The sequence below is a fragment of the Dromiciops gliroides genome, chromosome 1 (assembly GCF_019393635.1).
Source record: "Dromiciops gliroides isolate mDroGli1 chromosome 1, mDroGli1.pri, whole genome shotgun sequence".
Classification (NCBI taxonomy): Eukaryota; Metazoa; Chordata; class Mammalia; order Microbiotheria; family Microbiotheriidae; genus Dromiciops; species Dromiciops gliroides.
Genome location: NC_057861.1, coordinates 73,716,588 through 73,732,803, shown reverse-complemented (window position 1 = coordinate 73,732,803; position 16,216 = coordinate 73,716,588). Strand labels below are relative to the sequence as shown.

At 37.3% G+C, this 16,216-nt stretch overlaps 1 protein-coding gene across 3 annotated transcripts in view; it reads right to left on the bottom strand.

The window, feature by feature from the left end:
* Positions 1 to 16,216, bottom strand: part of PBX4 (PBX homeobox 4) — a 54,811-nt gene that overhangs the window by 27,879 nt on the left and 10,716 nt on the right. The gene's annotated exons all lie outside the window — the stretch shown is intronic.

Genomic DNA, 16,216 nt, shown 5'->3' with positions numbered 1-16,216 from the left:
GTACAATTCCTTGGTGGGAGATTTCCAGAAATTCACAGAAAACAAACTATAAGAAAGAAGCCAGTAATCAAATTCACTGCCGTAGGTATATATTTTTTAAATGCACGAAGTATGGATAACAAACAAGGTAAAATGGAGCTCCATTATAACACAAGGAAGCACATTTGAGCCCACAGATACTGAGACTTCATGGATTAGGACCCATGACTGAAATATGGTTCTGGAAGGATATATCTTACTCAAAGGAACAAGATATAGGAAAGAAGATAGAGACAGAATTGCTTTGGCTATTAAAAGATATTCTCATGTGGATAAATCATTAGGAGACTATCAATAGAAGCAGAAAAATAAGGAAATTTGTTATCAAAATTTGCTACAGATCACCTGAAAAGACAGAGAAAACAGATAAGCTCTGGAAACAATTCAAAAGCCTAGCATGAAGAGACACATGATTTAGTAGTGATGTGGGCTTCAATTATTCAGACATCTGCTGGAATGTCTCTTATTAAAAGAGAACTACTAATCTGTTGGTTTGTTTTAATGATAATTTCATCCTTTTAAGGGTGAAGGAAAGTAGAAATGATGGGAACCTTCCCTTTGGTAGAAAAGAAAAGCCAAAAATAGTATGATAGAGATATAGGATATGACAAAGTTTCTAGATATTTGGAGAGCAGATTTCAAAGGATCCAAGGAAAATATAGGCAATCAATCAACAAATATTTATTAAATGCTTATTATATGCCAATCACTGAGTGAGGTGTGGGGGAAATACACAAAAGTGAAACAGTTCTAACATCTCTCCTAATCTCCAGATTTACATCTCCAATTGCCTATTAGACATGTTGAACTGGATGTCCCATAGATATTTCCAAAACTGAACTCATTTTCCCCATTATTGCCGAGGGTACCGCCATCCTCCCAGTCATCCAGGCTTGCAACAGGTGTCACCTCCTCACTTTTTCTCATTCCCCATATCAGTCAGTTGTTAAGTCCTGTTGATTCTACCTTTTTATCATCTCTCATATATATATATATATATATCTCCTTCTCTCCTCTCACATTGCCATTAAACACCTAGACTACTGCCTTCAGGTTGGTATCCCTTCCTCAAGTCTCTCCCTACTGCAGTATATTTGCCACTCGTGTACGTCACTCCTCTATTCAATAAACACCAATAGCTCCCATTATTTCCAGAATCAAATATAAAAATATCCATTTAGCTTTTAAAGCCTTTCATAAACTGCCTCCCACTCTCCCACCTTTCCAATCTCCTCACACTTACTCCCCTGCACTAGCTCTGGGAGCCAGTGACAGTGGCCTTGCTTTTCCTTGAAGAAGACATTCACTTTCCAAATTTGAACATCATCACTGGCCAGTCCCTAGGCCTGAAACACCCTCCTCCTCGTCTCTACCTCCTCGCTTCCCTGACATCCTCCAAGTCCCAGCTAAAACTCCATATTCTACAAGAAACCTTTCCTGATTCCCTTTAATGCTAGTACCTGCTTCCTCTGTTGATTATTTCCAACTTATCCACATACATATCTTGTTTGCACATAGTCGTTTTCATGTTGTCTCCCACATTAGACTCCTTGAGAAAGGTTTTGCCTTTCTTTGTATTCTCAGCTCTTTGAACATAAGTGTTTGTTGACTGACTGCCTTCAAGGACCTTACATTGTAAGAGGCAACATCCACACACATGTGCATGTACATAGAGACATACACACATATAATACAAGGTAATGGTAGGAGGAGAAGGGAACATAAGAGAAATATCATGTGTGAGGAACAGCAAGAAAGGTAAAGGTTCTTGGTTCCCAGTTTGTGAGTGGTCAGGGTATAATTTCTTTCAGCTGTTCTGAATCCAAGTTCATCAGTCATTGGCAGCTACCCCACACCCAGAGAGTACTTCTATTCTTATCACCACCATGCCACTCAGGTTCAATCCTAATGAAATTAAAGTTATGTTTTTGAGGTACATGGGGATGAAGTAGGTGCAACATCTGCTCTGGCCCCTCAAAATGGTCCCCTGGGTTTGTGATGATTGGGGATCACCTAAGCTGGAAAAGTTGGTTGCCACAAAACTGGTGACTAGAAAGGGCTAAGGATCACAGTGAAACTCATCATTCAGAGCAGACAGGCTCAGATTGAGGTTGTACCTTCTGGCTCAGCCTTGATCATCAAAGCTTTGAAAGAATTTTTCCAGGATAGAAAGAAGCAGAAAAATATTAAACACAGTGGAAACATCAGCCCTGATGAGATTATCAACATTGCTCAATAGATGAGGCATTGATCCCTGGCACAAAACTTCTCTGGAACCATTAAAGAGGCGATAGGGACTGCTTAGTCTGTGGGCTACAACATCAATAGTGGTGCTGTAGAATGCTCAGCTATTTAAGAGTCACAAAGGAGACAACTATAATAAGTGAACATTTGACCAAAAAAAGAAAGAAAGAAGGAAAGAAAAGAAAAAACGGTTCAGAAAAGATAGGATTCGGCCAGGATGTGAAGAACTTTAAATATTTAATAAAAGTGGTTAAAGCTGATTCTAGAGGTTAAAAAAAAGGTTGTCTTAATGTGGAGGGGTTGATATAGTCAATATATGCTTTAGGAAAAATATTTTGGAAATTGTGTGGAAGACAGATTGAAGTGGAAAGACTAAAGTCAGGAAAACCAGTTGTGAGAAATTAATTGCATAATCCAGACAAAAGGTAATGAGGTCTTGAATTATGGTGGTAAGGTGTGTGAGTGAAGAGAAGTGGATACAGAGATTTTGTGGAGGTAGAAACAATGAGATTTTGCATAGATATAGGTCATGAGAAAGAACAAGAAGCTGAAGCTGACTACAAGAAGGGCGGTGCCTTGGGCAGAAACAGGAAAGGTCAGAAGAAGGGAAGGTAAGTGGGAAAGAGAAGTAGTGTTTTGGACATTCAAATGAAGACATCCAGCTCAAAATGCCCAAGAGACTGAAGCATAGCAAAGAGATCTAAGGCTGAATATATAGATTTAAGTTCCAAGTGTATAGGGGGTTGATGAGATTACCAAGTGAGACACTATATAGAAATAAGAGGAGAGGGACCAGGGCAGGACCTTGGGGGACTGCCCACAGTTTGAAAGCATAACATGGATGATGAACCAGTCAAGGATGCTAAGAAGGAGAGGTAAGACAAGTAGGATATCCTAACAAAATCTAAAATTCTATAGAGGAAGTTTGGCCAGTAGTAATGGGAAACTCAAGAATGCAAGTCTGAAGATGCAAAAGGAAATAATTCTGATGAGGGGGAAAAAAAGTTGGTAACTGATAAAGGAGCCTGATGTAGGCAACTTTTATTTATTTATTTCTACAGCAGAGAGACAATTCTTTTAAGTTTCAATTCTTTCCCATCCCTTTCTCCCTTTGTTTTACACACACACAAAGAAAGAAACAGAAAGAAAAAAGTATGCTTCAATCTGCACTAAGTCTATCATTTCTTTATGTGGAGGTAGATAGCATATTTCATTATGAATATGTAGGAAATTTTTTTTATCTTAATAGCATTTCATTTTTTCCCAGTTACATGTCAAGACAGTTTTCAACCTACATTTTTCTTTCTTTCTTTCTTTTTTTTTTTAGTGAGGCAATTGGGGTTAAGTGACTTGCCCAGGGTCACACAGCTAGTTAAGTATTAAGTGTCTGAGGCCAGATTTGAACTCAGGTCCTCCTGACTCCAGGGCCGGTGCTCTATCCACTTCACCATCTAGCTGCCCCTCAACCTACATTTTTATAAGATTTTGAGTTTCAAATTTTTCTCCCTCCCCAAGATGGTGAGCAATCTGATACAGGTTATATATATACCATCATATTAAACATTTCCACATTAATCATGTTGTGAAAGAAGAATCAGAACAAAAAGGGGAAAACAAAAAAAAAACACAAAAAAGTAAAAATAGTATGGTTCAATCTTCATTCAAATCCTACAATTATTTTCTGTAGAATATTTGCTATCATGAGTCCTTTAGAATTGTCTTGGATCATTGTACTGCTGAGAAGAGCTACGTGTACCACAGCTGATCATCACACAATGTTGCTGTTACTGTGTACAATGTTCTGGTTCTGCTCACTTCAAATTCATCCCCCAAAAGAGAAAAAGACCTATTTGTACAAAAATATTTATAGTAGCTCTTTTTGTGGTGGCTAAGAATTGGAAATCAAAGGAATGCCCATTGACTGGGGAATGACTAAACAAGCTGTGGTATATGATTGTAATGGAATATTATTGTGCTATAAAAAAATGCCAAGCAAGACAATTTCAGAAAGGCCTGGAAAGACTGGTGCACAAGGAATTCAGACAGAAAAGCATGTGTTGGGGCAGTTAGGTGGTGCAGTGGATAAAGCACTGGCCCTGGATTCAGGAAGGCCTGAGTTCAAATCTGACCTCAGACACTTGACACTTACTAGCTGTGTGACCCTGGGCAAGTCACATAACCCTCATTGCCCCACAAAAAACAAACAAACAAAAACAAATAAAATCATGTTTAAAAAAAAAAGAAAAGCATGTGTTTTTTGTTATTGGGGGTTTCTTTTGGGAGGGGGGGAGACAATAAACTCCATTTAAGACATTCTGATTTTAAGATACTGGTGGGACAGCGGAGAGGGGATGGCAACAGTAAATTGGAAATGTAGGTCCATAGCTTGAGAATGAGATCAGGATTGGAAATAGACATCTGGAAGTTATATACATATGCATGGAGGTAAGAATTAAATATAGGATCTAGAACACAAAATGACTTCAAGATCAGGCAGTCCAACCCCCTAAGATTAGCAAACTGAAACCCAGATCACAGAGGTAGTAAGTAGCAGAACCAGGATTCAAATGCAGGTTTTCTGACTTAAAATCCAGTATTTTTTCCCACCACACCATTGTCAATTCCACTTCTAATTATACTTAAATGATCTCAGGTATACCTTTTTAAAATATCAGGTATTCCTTATACCAGGGGGTCCTTTTCCTCTTCAAGTTATTCTGACAAGGAAAATATATAACCAGTTGCAAAAATGTGTTCTGCTGAATAAAGGCCATTGTATTATCCCCAATTTTCTCTTGTAGTGAGAAGGAATCTCATACTGACCAAAAAGGCAGCATGCAAAAATTATGGAAAGAAAAACTTTCTAGAACCTTCATCAGCACAGTGTATAATGGGGGGGGGGCAATGAAGGTTAAGTGACTTGCCCAGGGTCACACAGCTAGTATCAAGTGTGTGAGGTCAGATTTGAACTCGGGTCCTCTTGAATCCAGGGCCAGTGCTTTATCCACTGCGCCACCTAGCTGCCCCATAATTTTTTTTAATGGATAAAAAAAAATCTTATATGTAAATGTAAAATATAAAGTGAAATCCAATACAACTGCCTCTGGTACTCTTTTCACACTGTTGCAACATACTACTAAAAATACTCTTAACATCAAAAAGTAATAAGGAAATCTCATTCAACTTGAACTTCACTAAGAATTCCCTCATGTTTGATGATGACTGTACATATTTGCATATGTATACTTCTCAATGGGTGGGTGAGAGGCGAGGAGAGAATGCAGAATTGATTTTTTTTAAATGAAAATACCATCACTATCAATGTTCTTAGGTTTATAGAAAAAAATAATTTCTTAAAACTTTAGTGGAGTTGTGATCAAATGACTAGCAGCATCCTTTGTGATTGTTGGTCCACTTTCAAAAAATCCCGTGGTACTATAAAAAAAACTCAAAGCTGAAATTCAACTGAAAGAAAGTTTTCAGTTGAAATCACAGTTTAACTGAGGTTCAGAGGTGAATAAAGTATGTTGCTGCATAAGGTCACATAGGAAGAAAGTAGTAGAACCAATCTGAATCCAGGTCCTTTAACTCTAAATCTTGTACTTTTTCTACTTAAACATGTTCACTCATTACCAGTTCCTGTCTGCAGAGTGATAAATATTTTAGCTACTACACTTCAAAGTAGTCAATAGCAGAAGAAAAGGATTCATATAAAAATACATAGGATAAGGGGCAGCTAGGTGGCACAGTGGATAAAGCACCAGCCCTGGATTCAGGAGGACCTGAGTTCAAATTCAGCCTCAGACACTTGACACTTACTAGCTGTGTGACCCTGGGCAAGTCACTTAACCCTCATTGTTCCACCAAAAAAAAAAATACACAGAATAGCATTTTTTTATTGTAGTGAAGAAATGTAAACAAAATGGGCAGCCATCAATGGGGGAGTGGTTGGTATGTGAATTGTGGTATATGTAAGTAATGGATAACTGATTTTGTAAATGACATATATGAACTGATAAAGAGTGAAATATGCAGAACCAAGAGAATAATTTACAAAATGACCACAATTATTTAAAAGAAAATACCTTTCAAAGGCTTCAGAAGGTTGATAAAGTATAACTAGGGGTAGAGAAATGAGACATATCTTCAGTGGATGGAATACTTATACTAGTCAAATCACAAATCCTTGAAGTATTACAGTATGTATAACTATAACCTATCTTTTCCTAACTCCCCAAATGACACTGAAACAAATGGGAAATAATCTCTCCTAATCATTCATTTTTTTTCGTTCTCACTACCATCATTCCCATTTTAGCCCATACCACCAGAAATCTGGATTACTTTTCTCCCTAAATCTATTCTCTTCCCTTTCAATCCATTCCAATTTTCCTTAAAGTTTCACTTTCATTCTGGTACTCCTCTATTCAAAATACTAAAACATGCTTATTCAAAAGCTCATATATTATCATAGGTTTTGCTAGGTGCTGGAAAGACAAAAATAAAACAAAACAGTTTATGCTCTCGAGGAAGGCACACTCCAGTAGGGTGATAAGACAAGTATACAAGTGACTATAGTACAAATTGGAATGTTTCAAGTCGAAGCAGAAATCAGGAGACAGAGTGAGAGAGAGAGAGAGAGATTACTATTAACTAAGAAGGAATCAGGAAAGGCTTTACTGAAGACAAGCCACTTCAACTGAGTATAATAAGGTCCAGCTCAAGAACTATCATCTCCTTGAAGCCTTCTTTGACTTTTCCAGGCTTTACTCCTCTGCTCACCTTTTCTGAACTATTATAGTCCCAGAGCCTCTAGAGCTCATGCCACTCATTTTACAAATGAGGAAACTATCACATAGAGTTCACCTTATGCAGTTTAGCATATATACTTCCTTTTATTTTTTGAGGGGGCCACTTTTTCGATATGTTAAATCTTTTCTCTCCAACTAAACTGTAGGATCTTCAAGAGCTTAGAATCCTTATTCTGTGCTTTTTTCCATAAAGATCCAACAATCTACAAACAGGAAAACACGAGATCTGTGGTTGAAGAAATAAATGTTAGGTGGAAAGTGAAGCAGAGGTTGAACTGGATGGCCTCTGAGGTTCCTTTCAATTCTAAAAGTCAGTGATTCTGTGAAAATGACTTAGTAGATCTTAACAAGAGACAGCCTCCAATTTAGGAAGTCTTTAGCAAAATTGAGTACACACAAGAGCCAGTTACTATACTCCGTTTCATGTCCCCAGTGACATCTTCCAAGCTTGCTTTAGCTGAGGGAGCCACTGGAGTTCCCACACTAGCCTTTCCCACCTCTTTGGTACTGGAGAATTCCCAGAACACACCACGGAAACGAGCCACTATGGAACAGTCATCTATTACTAAGGTAGTTTGAAAGAAAGATTAGGGGCTGAGTTGTATATGATGAGATGATTCTAAAAAACAAAACTGGGTAGGAAAAGATGAAGAGAAGCAATTATCTCATAAAAACGGGTTGTGGAAGAAGAACTAATATAGAGGAAGCAGGCAGGAGTGGAGAGCTACTAATATTGGAACTTTACTCTCATCTGGATTAAAAATGAAACAACATATGTTTTTCTTTTTTGAGGTTTTTCCCTTTTGCTCTGATTCTTCTCTCATAACATGACAAATGCAGAAATATGTTAACGTGATTGTACATCTATAACCTATATCAGATTACTTGCTGTCTTGGGGAGAGGGGAGGGAGGGAGAAAACTTTGAAACTAGAAATCTTATAAAAATGAATGTTGAAAACTATCTCTACATGTAACTGGAAAATAATAAAATATTGATATGGAAAAAAAGAAAATGAAACAACACATGCATCGGAAAAGGTTTAGAAGTCTTCTAAAATTCTAGAGAGGTGAGAAAACTGGGGAATAGGGTGGGAAAGAGACTTACAGAAGGGGAGAAAAACCTTTACCTTATTTTCTTCTGAGAGTCTTCCCACCAAGGCTTGGTTCAGCAGAGAAGCTCACATTCTGAGTTAAATAGGCTTTTGTGGGATGGCTGTGAAACCTAGCGATCACCTAACATTGTCTCCAAGGGAAAGTAAATTTTGAGTTACAAACCCCAACTCACAATGGAACTTTTGGAATATAAGCTTTTGGTGCTGCCTACATTTTTAGAGAGAAATACGTGATAAATTAGTTTCTCAAAATAGAACCTAGATGTATTTTTGCTTTATGTTGGCTGAAATTTCTCATTCCTCAATCCATAATTTTTTACATTCTTTTAACAAACACTCATCAGTCTGTAAAAACACTGCTGTAACACATGGTATTGTGCATTCTCCAGCACAACACTCACTAAATGTTCATCAAAATCTAGAATAATTATACTAAGCCAAATGAAATTCCCATCATTTCTAATTAATCGGTAATTAAAATACATAACCACCCAAGGTGCTGAAACCTCACTCAATATGCAAATTAAATTCATTACAATATATTTACATATCATTAATTAAAAATCTGCAATTCTGTAATGAACTGTATGAGATTGCTGATGCCAAAATAAAAATGATATGTCATTTTGTTTAGGCTTGTTTTCCTCTCCAGATATTTTTGCACATGGGAACAGTGCTAAAGAAAAAGGTCTCAAAATTTGTAGAAATGGCCACACCAAAGCTTTGGGAAACACCACCTTTACTTTTTCAAAATAAGAATTTGTAAGTGTACAAAAAGCTAAATTTATAGATTAGCTTAGCAATATTCTCCAAAGCAACATGGGAAAACTGTGAGAAAATAAATTTTCTGTCAGAAGAATCAGAACCTTGTGTCAGAGCTCTATTTTCTACTACTTTACTAATACTACCCATGCTTATGTAGTTTAATGTTAAAATTACAGCATTTTCCTGGCTTCTGTTCTGCAAATAATTTGTCCACTTCACAATGTGGTAATCTGGAAACAGTCACCGGACTTACTACCCGTGTGATCAGGAGCAAGGTCACTTAACCTTGGGTGGGTCTCAGTTTCCTCATCTGTAAAAGAGAGGGTTGGATTTAATGGCTTCTGAGGTCACACCTAGCTGGAGAGCTAGGATTGCTGACCTCACTCACTATTCTCTACCTTTCAATCTTTTCCTTCTCCCCTTCTTTTACATAAAGCCTAAAACTTTTTCTGCAGATTCCACCCAAAGCTCAGTCTTTGCCTTGTAGAGTCAAGACCAGCTTTAATCCTCTCTTCCATATGAAAGACTCTAAAAGACAAATGTTTAAAGTCAGGAATCACATCCTTCCTTCTGAACATTATCTTTCTGTTAAACTGCATGAGCTTATTGGCCTGCTACAGGATACCTGTATCTCCCACTTTTAGAACACTAAAACTCCCCAACATCTCTATCTCACATGAATGCTTCTTTAGCTCTGTGTGTACACAGCTTTTTGACTTACGTAAATTGTATAAGTATGTTTCATTTCTTTTTGTTTGTTTACTAAACTTGTGATTTCAACAGCATGGCAGTTTGGCTCATAGCGATTAACTTCTACCAATTCAGATCAGTGGACTTCTCTATAATTTACAGTCTTAAAGAACTCCTTTGGTCACTGAGAGGTTAAGTGACCTGCTCATGGTCACAGTCTATATATACATATATGTGTGTGTATTTATATGAGGAAGGACTTAAATCCAGGTCTTCTTGACTTCAAGGCCATATCTCTTTCCCCTATATGTCATGCTGTCCCCTCATGTCTTCACACAATTAATAATGATGATGATGGTGGTGGTGGTTGAATGACTATTTATTCTGTATAGAGATTTATATGTAGACACACACACAGAGCATGTTGTCTCTCCCATTAGATTGTTATTTTTATCTCCTTGAGGGCAGTAACTGTAGGTGCTTAACAAATGTTTACTGATTGATTTAACATCAATCTGTAAAATGGGGAAAACCTTAGTTGTAGTGCTTCCCTTAAAGGATCGTTGTGAGAATCTGAGATGTGTATATAATACTTTTTAAACTTTAAAATGCTATATAAGTCAGTATTTATTATTATGGTATATGTGTCAGACTTCTGCTCATTTTTCACAACTTGTATTCAACAAGTGGCATAAAGATATCATCAATGACATCTGGAAAAGATTATGGGATGGTAATATATAGCTGGAAGGGCTCTTTAGAAAAAAAATTTAAGGACATGAACAAGAATAGCATAGAATAAAAGAAGACAATTACATTTTAGATTTTATTTACATTTGCTACAAATATATTTCCTTTTGAATCATTTAGAAGGCAATACCCTGGGGCAGCTAAGTGGCACAGTGGATAGAGCACCAGCCCTGGAGTCAGGAGGACCTGAGTTCAAATCCAGCCTCAGACACTTAACAATTACTAGCTGTGTGACCCTGGGCAAGTCACTTAACCCCAAATGCCCCACCAAAAACAAAACAAAACAAAACAAAAACAAAATAGAAAGCAATACCCAAACTGTTCAGTTTAAATGTTTTAAACTGATGATGAAATTGGCATGAAGGAAAGGGAGGGCCAAAGATAATAAACTTTAGTCTCTGCTATAATGGGAATACTCAAACATTGCATCTTTTTTTTTTTTTTAAGTGAGGCAATTGGGGTTAAGTGACTTGCCCAGGGTCACACAGCTAGTAAGTGTTAAGTGTCTGAGGCCGGATTTGAACTCAGGTACTCCTGACTCCAGGACCGGTGCTCTATCCACTGCGCCACCTAGCTGCCCCAACAGTGCATCTTTTTAAAGAAACTATAGTTAAAACTAAGACTTGATTTAATCAAGTACTCTGTGTAAGATCAAAGTAGAAAAGGTCCAAGTTAACCCCAAAATCAGAAATTAGGAATGGAGAGCTCCATCTTGGAAAGTAGCATGTTCTGGAGCCCTTTCTCTTTGTAGGTATAAATCTGTAACCAATTCCTGTTGTAGCACTTTACTTTAGGGGGGCAGCTAGGTGGCGCAGTGGATAAAGCACCGGCCCTGGATTTAGGAGTACCTGAGTTCAAATCCGGCCTCAGACACTTGACACTTACTAGCTGTGTGACCCTGGGCAAGTCACTTAACCCCCATTGCCCCGCAAAAACAAAAACAAAAACAAGCACTTTACTTTAGTAGTTACTTTAGACCTAAAGCAATGTGGGGCTTTGATTAGGCTCAATATTCTGCCCTGACCTCATACCTTCTGGACATCTTCTGTGGCTAGCTATAAACACAATGTACAGCATAGGAAATATCTGCAGAGACCTTATTAAGTTGGACAAGGAACACAAGTCAGTGCTGGGCTTGAACATTGTACTTATTTGCTGTTTCAGATGTTTCTAGAGTCACAAAAGTGGCTTTTAAATAGAGGCAAGGCTAGGGTGAAGTTGGAGGCTAACAGTGAAAAAGTCACATTCCATGGAACATACAAAATCCTTGTATAGCAATATTGTAAAGATAATCAACTTTGAAAGACTTAGTAATTTTGACCAACATAATAACCAACTACAATTCCAAAGGCCTCATGATGAAATATGCTCCTCATCTCCAGACAGAGAACTGAATGGACTCAGAGCACAGAACGAAGCATATTTTCTTTATTTCTTTCTTTCTATTTTTGGGCATGGCTAATGCAGGAATTTATTTTGTATGACTTTATACACTGTAACGATTGGAATGACGCCACCTGCTGGAGAGCTACTGTAGGAAAGCTCCACCATGAGGAGAAGGCGTCTGAGGGCAAGCCATGTGGTCAAGGTCCTTGGCGTCAGGAAATGACATGTGACCCTGGCCAAGTCACTTAACCCTCATTGCCCTGAAAAAAAAAAATTAGAAAGTTCAGAAGAGGAGAGGATTTGGAGGAAAAAATAATGAATTCAGCTTTGATCATGTTGAGTTTAAGATATATATAGTATATCCAGTTCGGGATGTCCAAAAGGCAGTTGGAGATGGGATATTGTCAGGAGAGAAGTTAGGGCTGAACAAACAGATCTGAGAATCATCTATACAGAAATGATAACAATCATTTGAATCAAATGAATAACTGAGATGAAAGCTTACGAGATCACCAAAAGTATAGTAGGGAAAAAGCAAAAGGCCTAGCACTGAGCCTTCAAGAATATCTAGCAGGTGTGTCCTGGATGAAGATACATCTAAAAAGAAAGAGGGGTGATCAGAGAGGTAAGAGGAGAACCAAGAGAAAGAAGCTGTGTCATGAAAATGTAGAGGGGGAAGAGGATGATCAAGACTGGCAAAGTTTGCAGAGAGGTCAAGAAGGATAAGGATTGAGGAAAAGCTAGGAAAAGGTCTATTTGCATCTCAAAATGCAAACAAATCAGATGGTTTAGTTTGTTTAGTGCTACTGCATTAGAGATCACAATTTTGTACTCAAAACAACATGACACAATTGATGGGGGGAAGGGTCATTGATTTTATACCACCAAAGTTCTGTCATAAAATAAAAGTCAAACCTAGATCAACCTACTTAAGCTAGCATACTGCTCATAGAAGATCAGTGAATTGTGGTCAGCAAGAAATGAGGTGTTCCATTATGTTATAAATTATTTATATTAATTCCCTTGAAAGAGGTTTTCTTTTCTTTTTGTGCTGCCATAGCACAATTAAGGATGTGCTTGGCACAAGCACAATCCTGGCAAAGTAAAGCCTTGCTAGATAGTCCTTAAAATGACTTCTGATTGATTAAATGTACAGCAAGTCCCACACTGAACTAGAAGAAAAAAGCAAGTACTTGAAATGTATTTCAAGCAAGATAGCTGAGCCTGAAGCAACACAGAGTAGAAAAGCATGAGCTGGAATGTTAATAAAGCCTTCTTGGAAGAGGTTCATATGCTCCCTCCTACCTGTCCAGACTCATTACACACTACTCCCCCCCCTTCCTGCATTTTACATTCCAGCTAAACTGGCCTAGTTCCTGTTTCCAGAACTTAATACTCTTATCTTTGTACAGCTTTCCCCCCATATCAGAAATGTATTCCCTCTTCACCTCTGTGCCTTAATTCCTAGCTTCCTTCAAAGCTCGGCTCAAGGGCCATCTTCTACATGAGGACCTTTCCTGAAACCCCAAAACTACCAGGGCCTCCTTCCTCCTCATTACTTTGTATTTACTTTATAGTTTGCATTTACTCAGATGGGTGCATGTTATTTCTTCCCAACAGAAAGTAAGCTCCACAAATAGCTGTAAGCATACACGATGCCCTCTACCACAAAAAGATTTGGCATTTAATAATTGCTTCCCAAGTGAAAGAAAAAAGTGAATTATCAGTCAGAAAGGAAGAGTTTGGCCTGAAGGTAGATGAATATCACCAAAAAAAGGCCCTACCATACCATGAGTACATCAAAGTTTAGAGTATTCTTTTGAGTCCTAAGAACACTTGTCACTGATCCTTGGAACACTCACAAGTTCTAACTTGCATACTCACGTGCGCATGTGCGCGCGCGCACACACACACACACACACACACACACTATTTGATTACCTGTATAAGACTATAATGGAAATGTCTTGGATTAAATTACTCTTATCTTGGGGCAGCTAGGTGGCGCAGTGGATAAAGCAACAGTCCTGGATTTAGGAGTACCTGAGTTCAAATCCAGCCTCAGATGCTTGACACTTACTAGCTGTGTGACCCTGGGCAAGTCACTTAACCCTCACTGCCCCACCAAAAAGAAAGAAAGAAAGGAAGGAAGGAAGGAAGGAAGGAAGGAAGGAAGGAAGGAAGGAAGGAAGGAAGGAAGGAAGGAAGGAAGGAAGGAAGGAAGGAAGGAAGGAAGGAAGGAAGAAAGAAAGAAAGAAAGAAAGAAAGAAAGAAAGAAAGAAAGAAAGAAAGAAATTACTCTTATCTTGACATTCCAACAAATAGATAATCAACAAAGTGAGAAATTAGAAATTAGGTTTTAGAATTCATAAAAAGTTCTAGTTATGTTGCATATGTTATCTTCATAAATATAACAACAACAATTAAGAGTGTTTACTTCACATAAGTCACATAAGGGCAAGGATCATCTTGTTTGGTGTCGCCTAATCTCCACTTGGCATTGTACAATATACTCCACAAATTATCCTCCTGCTGCTGAATCTCCTAAATTGAACAACAATGTAGAATTCTACAATTAATGCCCCACAGAAAGATTTACCATCAAAAGCATTTAAATAGCCACCAGTTCATGCATTTTTACTTGGAGCTATACAAAACAAGTTAAAATGACATGTAATAGTTACTGCCTTCTAGGAACCAGGAATCTAAAAACTAAGAGAAACAAGAATCCAGCTGGTGGTACCAAAGAACTAAAGCTGAATAGACAGATCCTTTAAACATATGTCCATATAATTTCATAGAGACAGGACTATGCCCAAAAGCTATATTTCCTAGATTAGATTCTGAAGAAAAAGAAGCTGTAAGATAATTGTATTATTTTATAATGGTTTAAAAGTAATCAAGTGATGGAAAAGGGAGTAAATTTTGGCAACTGCTTTAGGATGATATATATTAAATGATACACATGTGTGCGTGTGTGTGAAACTAAGTAAAAAAAAAAACCACTTTTTTCAAACTAACCCATTCAATAGCAGGAACATTGCTTAGCCAATCTATTATGCAGAAAGCTGAAGGGACAACAAAGGAAGTATGAGGGAGGGATTTGGGGAACAAACATTTCTTAAACCAATTCACTGGTAGAAAAAGAAGCTTGTGTGACTAGGTCACAAAGAGAGTCTAACCCTTTTGCTACAATATGTCCAGGCTTTTATTTGCTGGAAGCTATAACATCTGCTCCCCATAATTTAAATAAGGAATAGACAGGTCATCAGACATTCACAAATCTATGAGACCAATGAGAAATTTAGTGTAACCAAGCTGCAAAGGTTTTAAAAACCAAGTATGTTGACTGGTTAGAAGCACACCAAATATAATCAAAGCACGTACATACAAACAAACACACACGAGTATAAGTATTTACTTTGAAAGTAAAGAAAGGTGAGAGTGAATGTTATGCTCTCCCAATTCATTTGGTCATCTTAAATGACCAATATATGAAATGTAACCATATAAGGACTCACATAAGAAGATAATCTGTACAACCTGCTCAATACAGTAAGCTAATTTTCAACCCACTGATGGCAGCCTGAGGAAGATAAAAGTCAATTTGGGAACAAATAAAAAGCAATTTATTTTTTTAATGAAAAAAGTGTCAAAATACAGTTTCTCAATTACCACATGAAATTCAAATGCAAGATTCAAGTTATATTCTTTTTAACAAGAGTGAGAATATATCATTTATTCTTGCTATTTCAACTACCTTCCAAAAGCAAAACAATTTTATCCAAAGTACATAATCCAGTCACAAGCTACATCCTATTTTCAAGCTAATTCATTCCAGAAAGACCAATTCTCTTTAAGAAATCATATAACTATCTTCATTGTCAATTTTCATTATACCTTGATTTGATCTTGTTTTCTCTCCTTACACTACTGTTATTCAATTTTTTTTAGTTTTTAAAAACATTATTTAGCATTTTATTTTTTCCCAACTACATGTAAAAACAATTTTTAACTTTCATTTAAAAAATTTGAGTTCCAAATTCTTTCTCCCTTCCCTCTATTGTTTTTCTAATTAAAACCATAGTGTTTGCTTCAACAATACATAATCTAATTATAAACACAGTAGTTGACTTTAACACAGGGCTTTATAGTTTAAACAGCTTCACATTCATCCTATCACTTCATCCTCGTGACAATTTCCTTCAGTAGATAGTGTAAATAAGCAAGGTTATTACAATTTTAGAGATGGGGAAACTGAAAATAGAGAAGTAGTGACAAAGTTACACATACAGTAAGTGACATAGTCAAGACTATTCTATCTCCAGGGCTCTCTCCATTATACCAGAGGTGTCTCTACTTCCATAACAATTCCCCTTCCAAAACACCAAAAAACACCAGAACCATCTTGCTAGCAT